Genomic DNA, 10,614 nt, shown 5'->3' on the forward strand with positions numbered 1-10,614 from the left:
GCTCAGAAAAAAAACTCAAAATGAAATGAGATTACAATGAAATGTTTAATACAAATGGCATTAAAACTAAATAAATAAATGCGATTAAAATGTGATTTGTGATCCTGATGCATCAGTGTTTATCGTGACACTCAGCGGTGATGGTGACGTCGCACAGCGAACGTTAATGACGTGTTAATGTCAATCTTATGATGCAGGATTTGACGTAAATGCCTTATCCATGTCACACACATGATTTCGCACTCTGTTGCGCTCCTGGATCAGTTTGATTTGACGTGTATTTCTACAGTAATCTTTGTTAAATGTATCAGAAGTTTATTGATATGTCGAGTGACTTTGCAGAAAGACGATGCTTTTATTCCGCACTGATTCTATTTGCGGCCTAACAGTGGAATATACGGCCGTGCGATATTTCATACGGAGCTGAAGCGTTGGCTGAAAGAGGAGCTTCTCCACCGCAATGTGAGCTTTTCTCTCAGCTTCACGTTCTCCTGAGTGTCACAAAGGAAGCGAAGATTTTACAGCAGATGTGGCGCTGAAGCACAGCGTTATACTGTTGGGAGAAAAAATAGACATTTCTTATGATTTTTGATGAAAAAAATAACATGGCTCTGTTTAACATTTTAACAAATAAGAAATCTAATTACGAAGTGTTAGATATGAAATGTGGGCGTGGCCTGAAGCAAAACAATGATTAGAAGCAGCGACTGAAACTCGGGAAACTGTTTATTGTTTATTATCGAGTTAAAACATAACTCTATATTTTTATCTAGTTAGTGCTTCAAATATCCGTATCTGTATCTGGAGTCGGAATTGAAGTGGGTGTGGCCTAAACAGGAAGTTGCTTTGTGTGCCATTTTGTCTCTGCAAACACTGGATCACGTGTTATATGATTCACATGTTCATTTGATGTCTTTTTTGAAATGTGCCTTTATCTTCATGCTTTGTGGTCTTTCTTAGAGTGAAAAAAATACTTTTTTGAAAAAAAAAAGGAATCTGAAATTATGGAGAGAGTACCTGTGAGACATAAATAAAATTAAAAATAAGGAGGTGTTAAAGTTGAACATTTTCCCCTGTTGATTGTGTGTGAGAGAGAGAGATGTCCATGATCAGTTTATTTGTTAATGAATTAATTAAAAAAATTAACATTCATGCTTTGAGATCTTTCTCAGAGTAAATTTTTTAAATAAAAAAAGGAAACTAAATTTAGGGATATCTTAGTATCTTTGAAACATAAATAAAATTAAAAATAAGGAGATGTTAAAGTTGAATATTTTCCCCTGTTGATTGTGTGTGAGAGAGAGATGTCAATGACCATCAGTTTATTTGTTAATTAATGACTTAATTTAAAAAAAAAAAAAACATTAACAGTCATGGTTTGGTTCTTTGTAGCACAAGGAGGAAGAAAATAAATAAATAAATAAATAAAATCCATCACGTGTTCTTCAAGGTCTCAGCATTAAACCTGGAATAAAATCCACGCTGTGCTGAAGTCACGTCCTTGGGCATTCTGTTTATCTCGGGCAAAAAAATAATTAAAAAGTCATGTATCCTCGGATTTATGACTTTACGTCCAATGTTCTCTCTGCTGAAAGTGAAGTTACACAACTGGGGAACATTTGGCAGACGGACTAATCCATCCCAAAATAAAAACAGAAATAAAAGGACATCTGCTTCATTTATGATAACACGGATTATATAATGCCTGAGAGATCGGAGAGGCTTTATGAGGTCCAATGCAATGTCGTGGGTTTTGGGAGTGATTTTGTGTTCAGGTTGTATGATGTTTGAAAGTCATGTTAGAATAATGTATCATCACAAACAGCAATAAACAAATCATAATCGCTGTTGTTGATTCAAGGGGGTGTGGCCTAACCTTTTATTGTAATCGAACAGCACGTCTCTATGTGTTTTATTCCTCTTACACGACAGCAATTTGGAAACAATTATTAAGTTATATTTATTTAAAGAACACCATATGGTATGTTTTATCCATTTATTCTCATGTTTTTTAACCCTTGTGTGGTGTTTATATAGTTTTGTTACTCAGCTGGACCCACTGCATTTTGGTGTTTTAAATTCAACAAAATCAAACAATTTTACATTAAATACTTAACAGATGTTTACTTCACCCCAATTACAAGCAACATAAACAGCATATATGGTTAATGGTTAATATTTGCCCTTTACCTTTGTTAGATTACATTTATTTTTAAAAGTGCTACTCGTTTTTTGTTTGTTTTTTAATAAAATGTAATTTTACAAAAAGAAAATCAATTATAGTCAAGATATGAGTGGAAATCTGAGTTTGAAAAAATAATTAATCATATCATTGTTCCTTTGATAAAAAATGGAAACAGGTCCCACAGACCAGAACACCATACAAGGGTTAAGAAACCTCAAAGAAGTGTAAACTCCTCTGTCCTGAAGATGTCAGAAAACGTGTAACAGACGTCCTCATATTCCTGCCTAAGAGAATACAGTAATGCATCAACCTGATTTTTGATGGATATGACCATACATACATCCGAACGATGAATGTGTACCACCACAGGGAACCTGACTGTAACTGCAAGGCAACGTATCTCGTAAACACTCGACCACCAGACAACAAAATCTGTATCTTTATTTCCATAAGAGATGGCTTTTTATCCAGCACTTATTTTTAACTTGCTTTTAAAAAAATAATGTGGGATTATTACATTTACTAACACGTATGGACAATTTTCACAACAGTATCATATAAAAGAGTTAAAACAGTTTTATTAGTCCACTCGCTTGTTGGACAGGTGGCAGTTTGTGTCGTGTAAGGGCGATAGATAGACGGATGTAATCGCAGGAAGAGTTTTATTGAAAACACGCTCACAAACAGATCCAAAACCGAGATGGATGCAGATGGGCAGTGGTGGAGTGAGGCACAGACAGGATATCAGAGGGAATACAATACTCACAGTCCAAAAACACAAACAGGGTCAGAACCAGAATACAAGGCTTTCACAAAGTCTGTGTGTTACTCAAAGTCCTTATATAAATGTTTGTGCTGTGATTGCACTCTAATCAGGAACAGGTGCATGGGGATTAGCCCTTATGGCACTGCGAGTGCGTGGATGTGAGAGATGAAACCAGACAGCTGTTTGGTGTATGGAGTGTGATATTGGATGGTGACTCTACAGTCGTGATGTAAAGTGAAAGCGCTGGTTAACTGCTGTCCCCCAGGCACCCAGCAGAGTCTCACCATAATGAATGTGCTGGTGTTGTTTCTGGCGCATGGCATGCGGCGTCAAAGAAAGGAATAAATACGTATCGTAACTGCGATGCGAATCTCATTATTGGTCTCACTGTCACAAGACAATGCAGTGATTTACTGAGGTGAAAAACATGACACAACACAATTCGATGGTTCGTTCATGGTGCTGTAATATTATTATTCTATTCAGGGGGATTTTGTGCCCTTGGAAATATTTTGCTCATAAAATCATCAGGGGCTCCGCCTTCAAGCACTGACTACATATATGTTACCTCTTTATGTTCAGATGTGTCTCTTTACTGGAGATGAATAAATGAGATGCGAGGAAAAAAGGACGCCATGTCAGTAATTTGGGCACCGCTGAAATGGCTCCATTTCTGATTTCACAAAAGCTGAATTTAGATTCACAAAACAGGGTGAAGACTGTGATGAGCTGAGGACATTGTTGGATCACACACACACACACACACACACACACACACACACACACACACACACACACACACAGGTTTGGATATAGGGAGCAGGTGGACTGGTGTGGATTTCATCAGTAGGTAATCTGTGCCACTGCTTCTCCTCTTTGCCCACCGTTGGCACACCGCTGCCCATCGTGCTCATACAGCATGAGACTGTGCTAATCGGTTCTCCTGAAAAACAAGAGCCGGTCCAGCTGCTTCACATGAGCCGTCATATCACATTGAACATCGTCTGTTCAGTTCAAGTAGAAAATAGGTTTACGGCAAATATGGAACTTCACAAACTCTCTCGATTTAGTTTCACTGTGCGTGTACGCTGGAGTAGAGCAACTGTAAAATGTTATCATGATGATGTTAAGTGTGTAGGGAATAAAATACTGGGAAAACGAGACCGTCAGTGACGGCGTCGCTCACTCCAGCCCCGTCTAATCCAGAAGGAACGATCTAAAGTGGGCCACCTTGAGTAATAAATGTTGCAAGCTATATACACTATATACAGCTATATATAGAAGCGATATCCACTAGGGTGCATCAGTTGCCCCCTAAAAATGAAAAGTTCCTCCGATCATGATGCATTTTTGTTTTTATGTTCCTTTTGGTAAGAAAACACACTGGGTGAAATATTTTGACAAAATTCAAAAGTTTAATGGTGGCACCAGGAGCTCAAAGTTATGGAAAAAGCTGCTATTTTATGACTTTTATGACAAAATTTCGATCACTTTTCATGAAACATTATGGCACCTTATAGAGTATACCAAATATCTTAGATACACATTTTTAGTACATATTCTAAATATATTATCAAGCACAGTTTGAGTTTTAGCTGTTCATTGAATCATTGTTCAACTACTTTTAAACAATATAAATGTATTATGAATCACATTAATGCTTCTCAATCCCTTGCAAAGGTTCTTAACATGATCTCTGGGCCACAAGAAATCAATAAATGGAGTCCAACATTGTGATTCAAACCTTACGCGAAAACATAAAATAAGCGTTTTTTGGCAAAAAAATGAACCTCATGATGCCACCATTAGACTTTTGAATATGGTCAAAAAATTTTACAGGATGTCTTTATTGGTGAAAAGGAACACCCAAACAAAAATGCATCAGATTTTATGAAAGTGAGGGCAACTGATGCGCCCTAATATCCACCCTAGGAATACCGACCTATTTACCAGAAAGAATCCAAAACGGCGAGGAATTGACTGAGAAGAAGTGATTTTTGTTGAACTGCTGTTGAATTAAGGGTTAATTAGTCCATAACTTCATTAATAATTGTAATGAAGCAAATCTGTGTAGAAGTTATATGCACCCTAGGTCCCCCTACCTTCATGCCAGAAAGAATTAAAATCGGTGAATTGAGGGAGAAGAAGCGATTTGTGTGGAAACTGCTCATTAGGGATTGATTAATTACTCCATATCTTCATTATAAATTGCAGTTATGCAAATTTGAGTAGAAGGTATCTATATGCACCCCAGGCAGACCTACCTTCCTGCCAAAAAGGATAAAAATCAGTGAAGAATTGAGAGAGAAGAAGTGATTTTTGTGAAATGTGGATGACGACAGACGGATGATGGACAACACATGATGGCATTAAACTCATCACCTGTCGGCTGGATGAGATAATAATCAACACTACTGAACACCAGTCTGTCTTTCTGTCCTTTTTGACTGAGTGTAAAAGTGTAAACTCAGCTGTCCTGAAGATGTCGGAAAAGTTTATCTCTGAAGTTTTACCTCTGCCTGTTACAAAGCTAAACACACACACACACACACACACACACACACACACACACACACACACACACACACACACACACACACACACACACACGTCCCCTTACAGAAAACTTCATGTGTTTTGTTTGTCTTTGAGAATGCTGTGAGGGAACGCTGCTATAATGTAAGTGAGAACAGGAACAACCCAGCAAACACAAAACGTTTATAAAACGTTTCATTTGGGTTGCATTAAGGTTAGGTTTTATTAAACGTTTATGAAACGTTTATGAAACGTTGGTGAAAATTTAATAAAGTCATATTTGCTGACCCGTGGCACATTTTTTATCATCTCTTGGTATTTTTAGATATTAAGATGTCATAATGATTGTATTACAATTATCAAAATAATCAGTAAATGAGTAACGTTTTATTGACGTTTTATAAACATTCTCTTTAAAACGTTTCATTCACAACGTTTATGAAACGTTTATAAAACGTTATACATATTCAGAGACTTCTGGCTAAAACAGATAATATTAAAATTTCTACAATTAATTGTGTGATTATAAACACTACATGATGACATGTTTTTAAAAAGTATCAAAAAACATGGGAATAATTTTATGGAAAATAAGTGGTTGTATAAACGTTTAATAAACGTTGAAAAAAACCCTTCGATCTAGCTAAATATTTTTTAGATGTAGATCTACATAGATAGATAAATCATTAAATGTGTGGCTCTAGTCTCGTAATTATCAAGTATGGTTTGAATAATTTGGATAGACGACCATTCGTCGTTTTATATTTGCTAAAATACACGCCCTTTTGGCCCTGGCATTTTGTTCGCTGGTTCCCTGCGCCTGCGCGACCTACGTATTTGCGCAGGCGCAGGGACCGGAAGTAGCGCCATTTTGAGCGTGTTGTTGTTGGGACAAGATCGAGAAGGCCGGGTCCACTTAGAAGTTATCTTAGAAAATCTCCTTCATCGAAGGCTTCGCTCGAAGGCCAAACAACTTTATTTGATTTAATTTGCTTTTTTATTTCAACTTTTAACTGATTTTGCGCATTTGCTATGATTACGTTAACTTTAATGTTTTGGTTCTTAGTAGCAAGGCTTCTTTAATAAATTTAGATAAATTTTTAATACTAGTATCTTTATCATTTTTGCTGTTCATGAGGGCTTTATATGTAAATGTGAATATTGTCTATGTAAAAAAACTCTGCTCTCAAATCGGTTTTGTTGAACTTGCAAAGAGGAATGAAATAAACTTAAGTGCAATAACAAAAATGTATAACAGGTATTAACATGTTTCTAATACCGATTAGTGGCCTAGTGGTAGCGTGTCCGCCTCTCGATCGGGAGATCGTGAGTTCTATTCACGGTCGGGTCATACCAAAGACCATCATAAAAATGGTACCTACTATCATCTGGCAAGGCATGCTGCAATACAGATGTGCATGGGGAGTCAAACTCTTGTGGCTACCAGAGGACTAGCCCCCCACTGTAACCCTAGCTATGTAATAGGCGAGAGGCCGAGGGCTATGGAAACGGAGATCGGCGCCGCCCGATGCGCCACCATACAGGTTGGGCCTGGTTAGTACTTGAGTGGGAGACTGCCCAGGAATACCAGGTACTGTAAGTGGCGTGGGAAGGACTTTGATTTTGATTGATTGAACATGTTTCTAATAACGTTTCTAAAACATTAAAGAAACATTTTACTATTGTTTTTAAATGGTTTTAAGAAACATTTATACAATGTTTTAAAAAACGTTTCTGAAACGTTTCCAGAATGTTGTATGATGGTTTCCAGAATGTTTTTCAAACATTTATATAACGTTTTTTTCAAACGTTTATAAAACGAAAAAATTGTCCACAAATTTTCGTTTTATAAACGTTATTTTGTAACGTTTCTGAAATGTTAGCCAAACGTTTATACAACGTTATATAAACATTTTTGTGTTTGCTGGGAACAGCCTTTTCTTTCACAAACATTAAACATTATAACTATAAACGGATAAAAACTATGACGTGATGTGTCGTTCTTTGATCAATCAAAATGAGCAAATTTCTGTTGATTGAACTCCGGTGTGGTTACACTAACCCCACCTCATCAGTCATCACACCACCCTGTTATTGGTTATTTTCCTTTAACAGCATGACACGGAGTGTTTTATTCTTTTCAATATACAGAATAATGCTCTTTTCTCAAAGAGGACTGAGTTTAAGAGAGTGGGATTTGAACTCCCATTCCAGAAAGTGCACGATTCACCCCACAGGTTATGCAATTACATTAAACTGGTGACTCAGAGCAGATTGGAGCCATTAAAGCAGATTCATTATTATAGTTCACAATATAAATGTAACACCTAATTGCCCCGATGGCGTTTCTTTTCTTCCAGTAATTACGAAGTGGGCTTAATGCTGATTATCAGATCACAAACAGAACAAAAATAATTATAACTTTTCCAAATGGCAAATAGGTCCGTGTATTACTTACTGAACTTATACAGTAATAGGGTGAGACATCACACATCTCACACATCTCCCAACTGTCCCTGAGCATCACTAGATGATAATGTGAGAAGAGGAACTTTAGATACGTTAGAAAAAAATCACAAAGAGAAAAGTGGCAAAATAAAGAGAAAGATGTTCAGCTCATTTGCATAAAGAAGGTTGAGAAAGAAGCACGTTTAATACATGTGATTCAAAAATGCACAATTAAGAAAAGAATCTTTATAAGAGTCTCTTAAAGCAATGGAGCTCAAACTTTGTATCCAGGGATCCATTTACAGCATCCTCCACAATTATTGGCACCCCTTGTTAAGATGTGTTCTTAGGCTTCTAATAAATTCATTTTTTTAAAAATAATATAGGACAACAATGCAAAAAAGAGAAAAATCCAACCGTTAATTCAAGTGCATTTATTCAGTGGGAAAAAAATCCCACATTAAGAGATAATTCTTTTACATGAAATCATGTGTGCCACAATTATTAGCACCCCTGATGTTAATACTTTGTACAACCCCCTTTTGCCAACAAGACAGCACTTAATATTCTCCTATAAAACATTTCACAAGATGTGAGAATACAGAGAGAGGGATCTTCAACCATTCCTCTTTGCACAATCTCTCTAAATCGTCCAGAGTCCTGGGTCCTCTCCTATGCACTCTCCTCTTCAGCTCACCCCACAGGTTTTCAATTGGGTTGAGGTCTGGGGACTGACATGGCCATGGGAGGAGCTGGGTTTTGTGTCTGGTGAACCATTTTTGTGTAGATTTGGCCACATGTTTAGGGTCATTATCTTGCTGAAAGACCCAGTGACGACCCATCTTCAGCTTTCGGGCAGAGGCCACCAGATTTTGATTTAAAATGTCCTGATATTTCAAAGAGTTCATGATGCCATGCACCCCAACAAGGTTCCCGGGGCCTTTGGAAGAGAAACAGGCCCACAGCATCACCGATCCTCCCCCATACTTCACAGTGGGCATGAGGTGCTTTTCCGCATACTCATCTTTTGTGATGTATTAGAGTGTTTGTTGCCAAAAAGCTCGATCTTGGTCTCATCTGACCAAAGCACATGGTCCCAGTTGAAGTCCCAGTACCGCTTAGTGAACTCCAGACGTTTACGTTTATCCTTGTAAGTGAGAAAAGGCTTTTTCCATGCATGCCTCCCAAACAGCTTGTTGGCATGTAGATAGCACCTGATGGTTGTTATGGAGACGTTGTGACCTCAAGATGCTACTCTTTGATGCAATTCTCTAACAGTGAGCTTTGGAGAACTTTTTCCTTCTCTTCCCATCCTCCTCACTGTGCGTGGTGGCAAGATAAACTTGCATGCTCGTCCAGGCTTGTCTGCCACTGTTCCAGTTGTTTTAAACTTCTTGATGATTCCTCTGACTGTAGATATGGGCCGGTGTAGGCGAGTGGCTGTTTTCTTGTAGCCATTGCCTGACTTATGAAGGTCGACACACATCTGCCTTACTTGAATGGTGTGTTCTCTTGTCTTTCCCATGTTGAAGAGTGGATAAGATAAATAGGCCTCTGTGTCACATCATATTTATACCCCAGGGAAACAGGATGTGATGAATTACTAATTAAAGGTTCCTAGATACTCTGTTCAACTTTATAAACTACAGTAGAAATGGCAGAAATGCTTCAATTACATTTATTTTCTAGAAATTGTTATGGGTGCCAATAATTGTGGAACAGGTGATTTTATGAAAAATAATAATTTCTTAGTCAGAGATTTTTTTTTAATTCACTTGAGTTAAGGGTTACATTTTTCTACAATTTTCAGTGTGAGATTATGCTTCTGCAATAAAAATTGAATTTATTTTAAGGCTTTTAACACATCTTAACCAGGGGTGCCAATAATTGTGGAGGGCCCTGTAACTCTCATAAATTCTACAGACTCCCAGGAAATACACCACTCGTATTTTTAATCCAAGATCCATCCGGGACATGGAGAACCAAAACCGGGACATAAATCTCTATCTGTTGCTCATGAGAAAATCGATGATAAATTTTGTTTTGATAAATTTGGGGACTTTTTGTTTGTGAATGTGTCGATATAATAAAAAGAAAATCACACGTTGGCTTGAAGATATAAAGTTTATCTTCTCGTGCTGAAAAACTTGCATTTTTCATATGAAATACATCATGGATCTGAGTGACATATTTAAATAATATTGTCTGGTTTTTTTCGTGGTCTCATCTCATTATCTGTAGCCGCTTTATCCTGTTCTACAGGGTCGCAGGCAAGCTGGAGCCTATCCCAGCTGACTACGGGCGAAAGGCGGGGTTCACCCTGGACAAGTCGCCAGGTCATCACAGGGCTGACACATAGACACAGACAACCATTCACACTCACATTCACACCTACGCTCAATTTAGAGTCACCAGTTAACCTAACCTGCATGTCTTTGGACTGTGGGGGAAACCGGAGCACCCGGAGGAAACCCACGCGGACACGGGGAGAACATGCAAACTCCGCACAGAAAGGCCCTCACCGGCCACAGGGCTCAAACCCAGACCTTCTTGCTGTGAGGCGACAGCGCTAACCACTACACCACCGTGCCGCCCCCCAGCCATTATTATTATTATGCATACACATTCCTTTCGGGTGTTCAACGCATCTTTCTCTTTCAAAATTCTCTCAAAATCTTCC

Source organism: Neoarius graeffei, chromosome 12, assembly GCF_027579695.1.
Source record: "Neoarius graeffei isolate fNeoGra1 chromosome 12, fNeoGra1.pri, whole genome shotgun sequence".
NCBI lineage: Eukaryota > Metazoa > Chordata > Actinopteri > Siluriformes > Ariidae > Neoarius > Neoarius graeffei.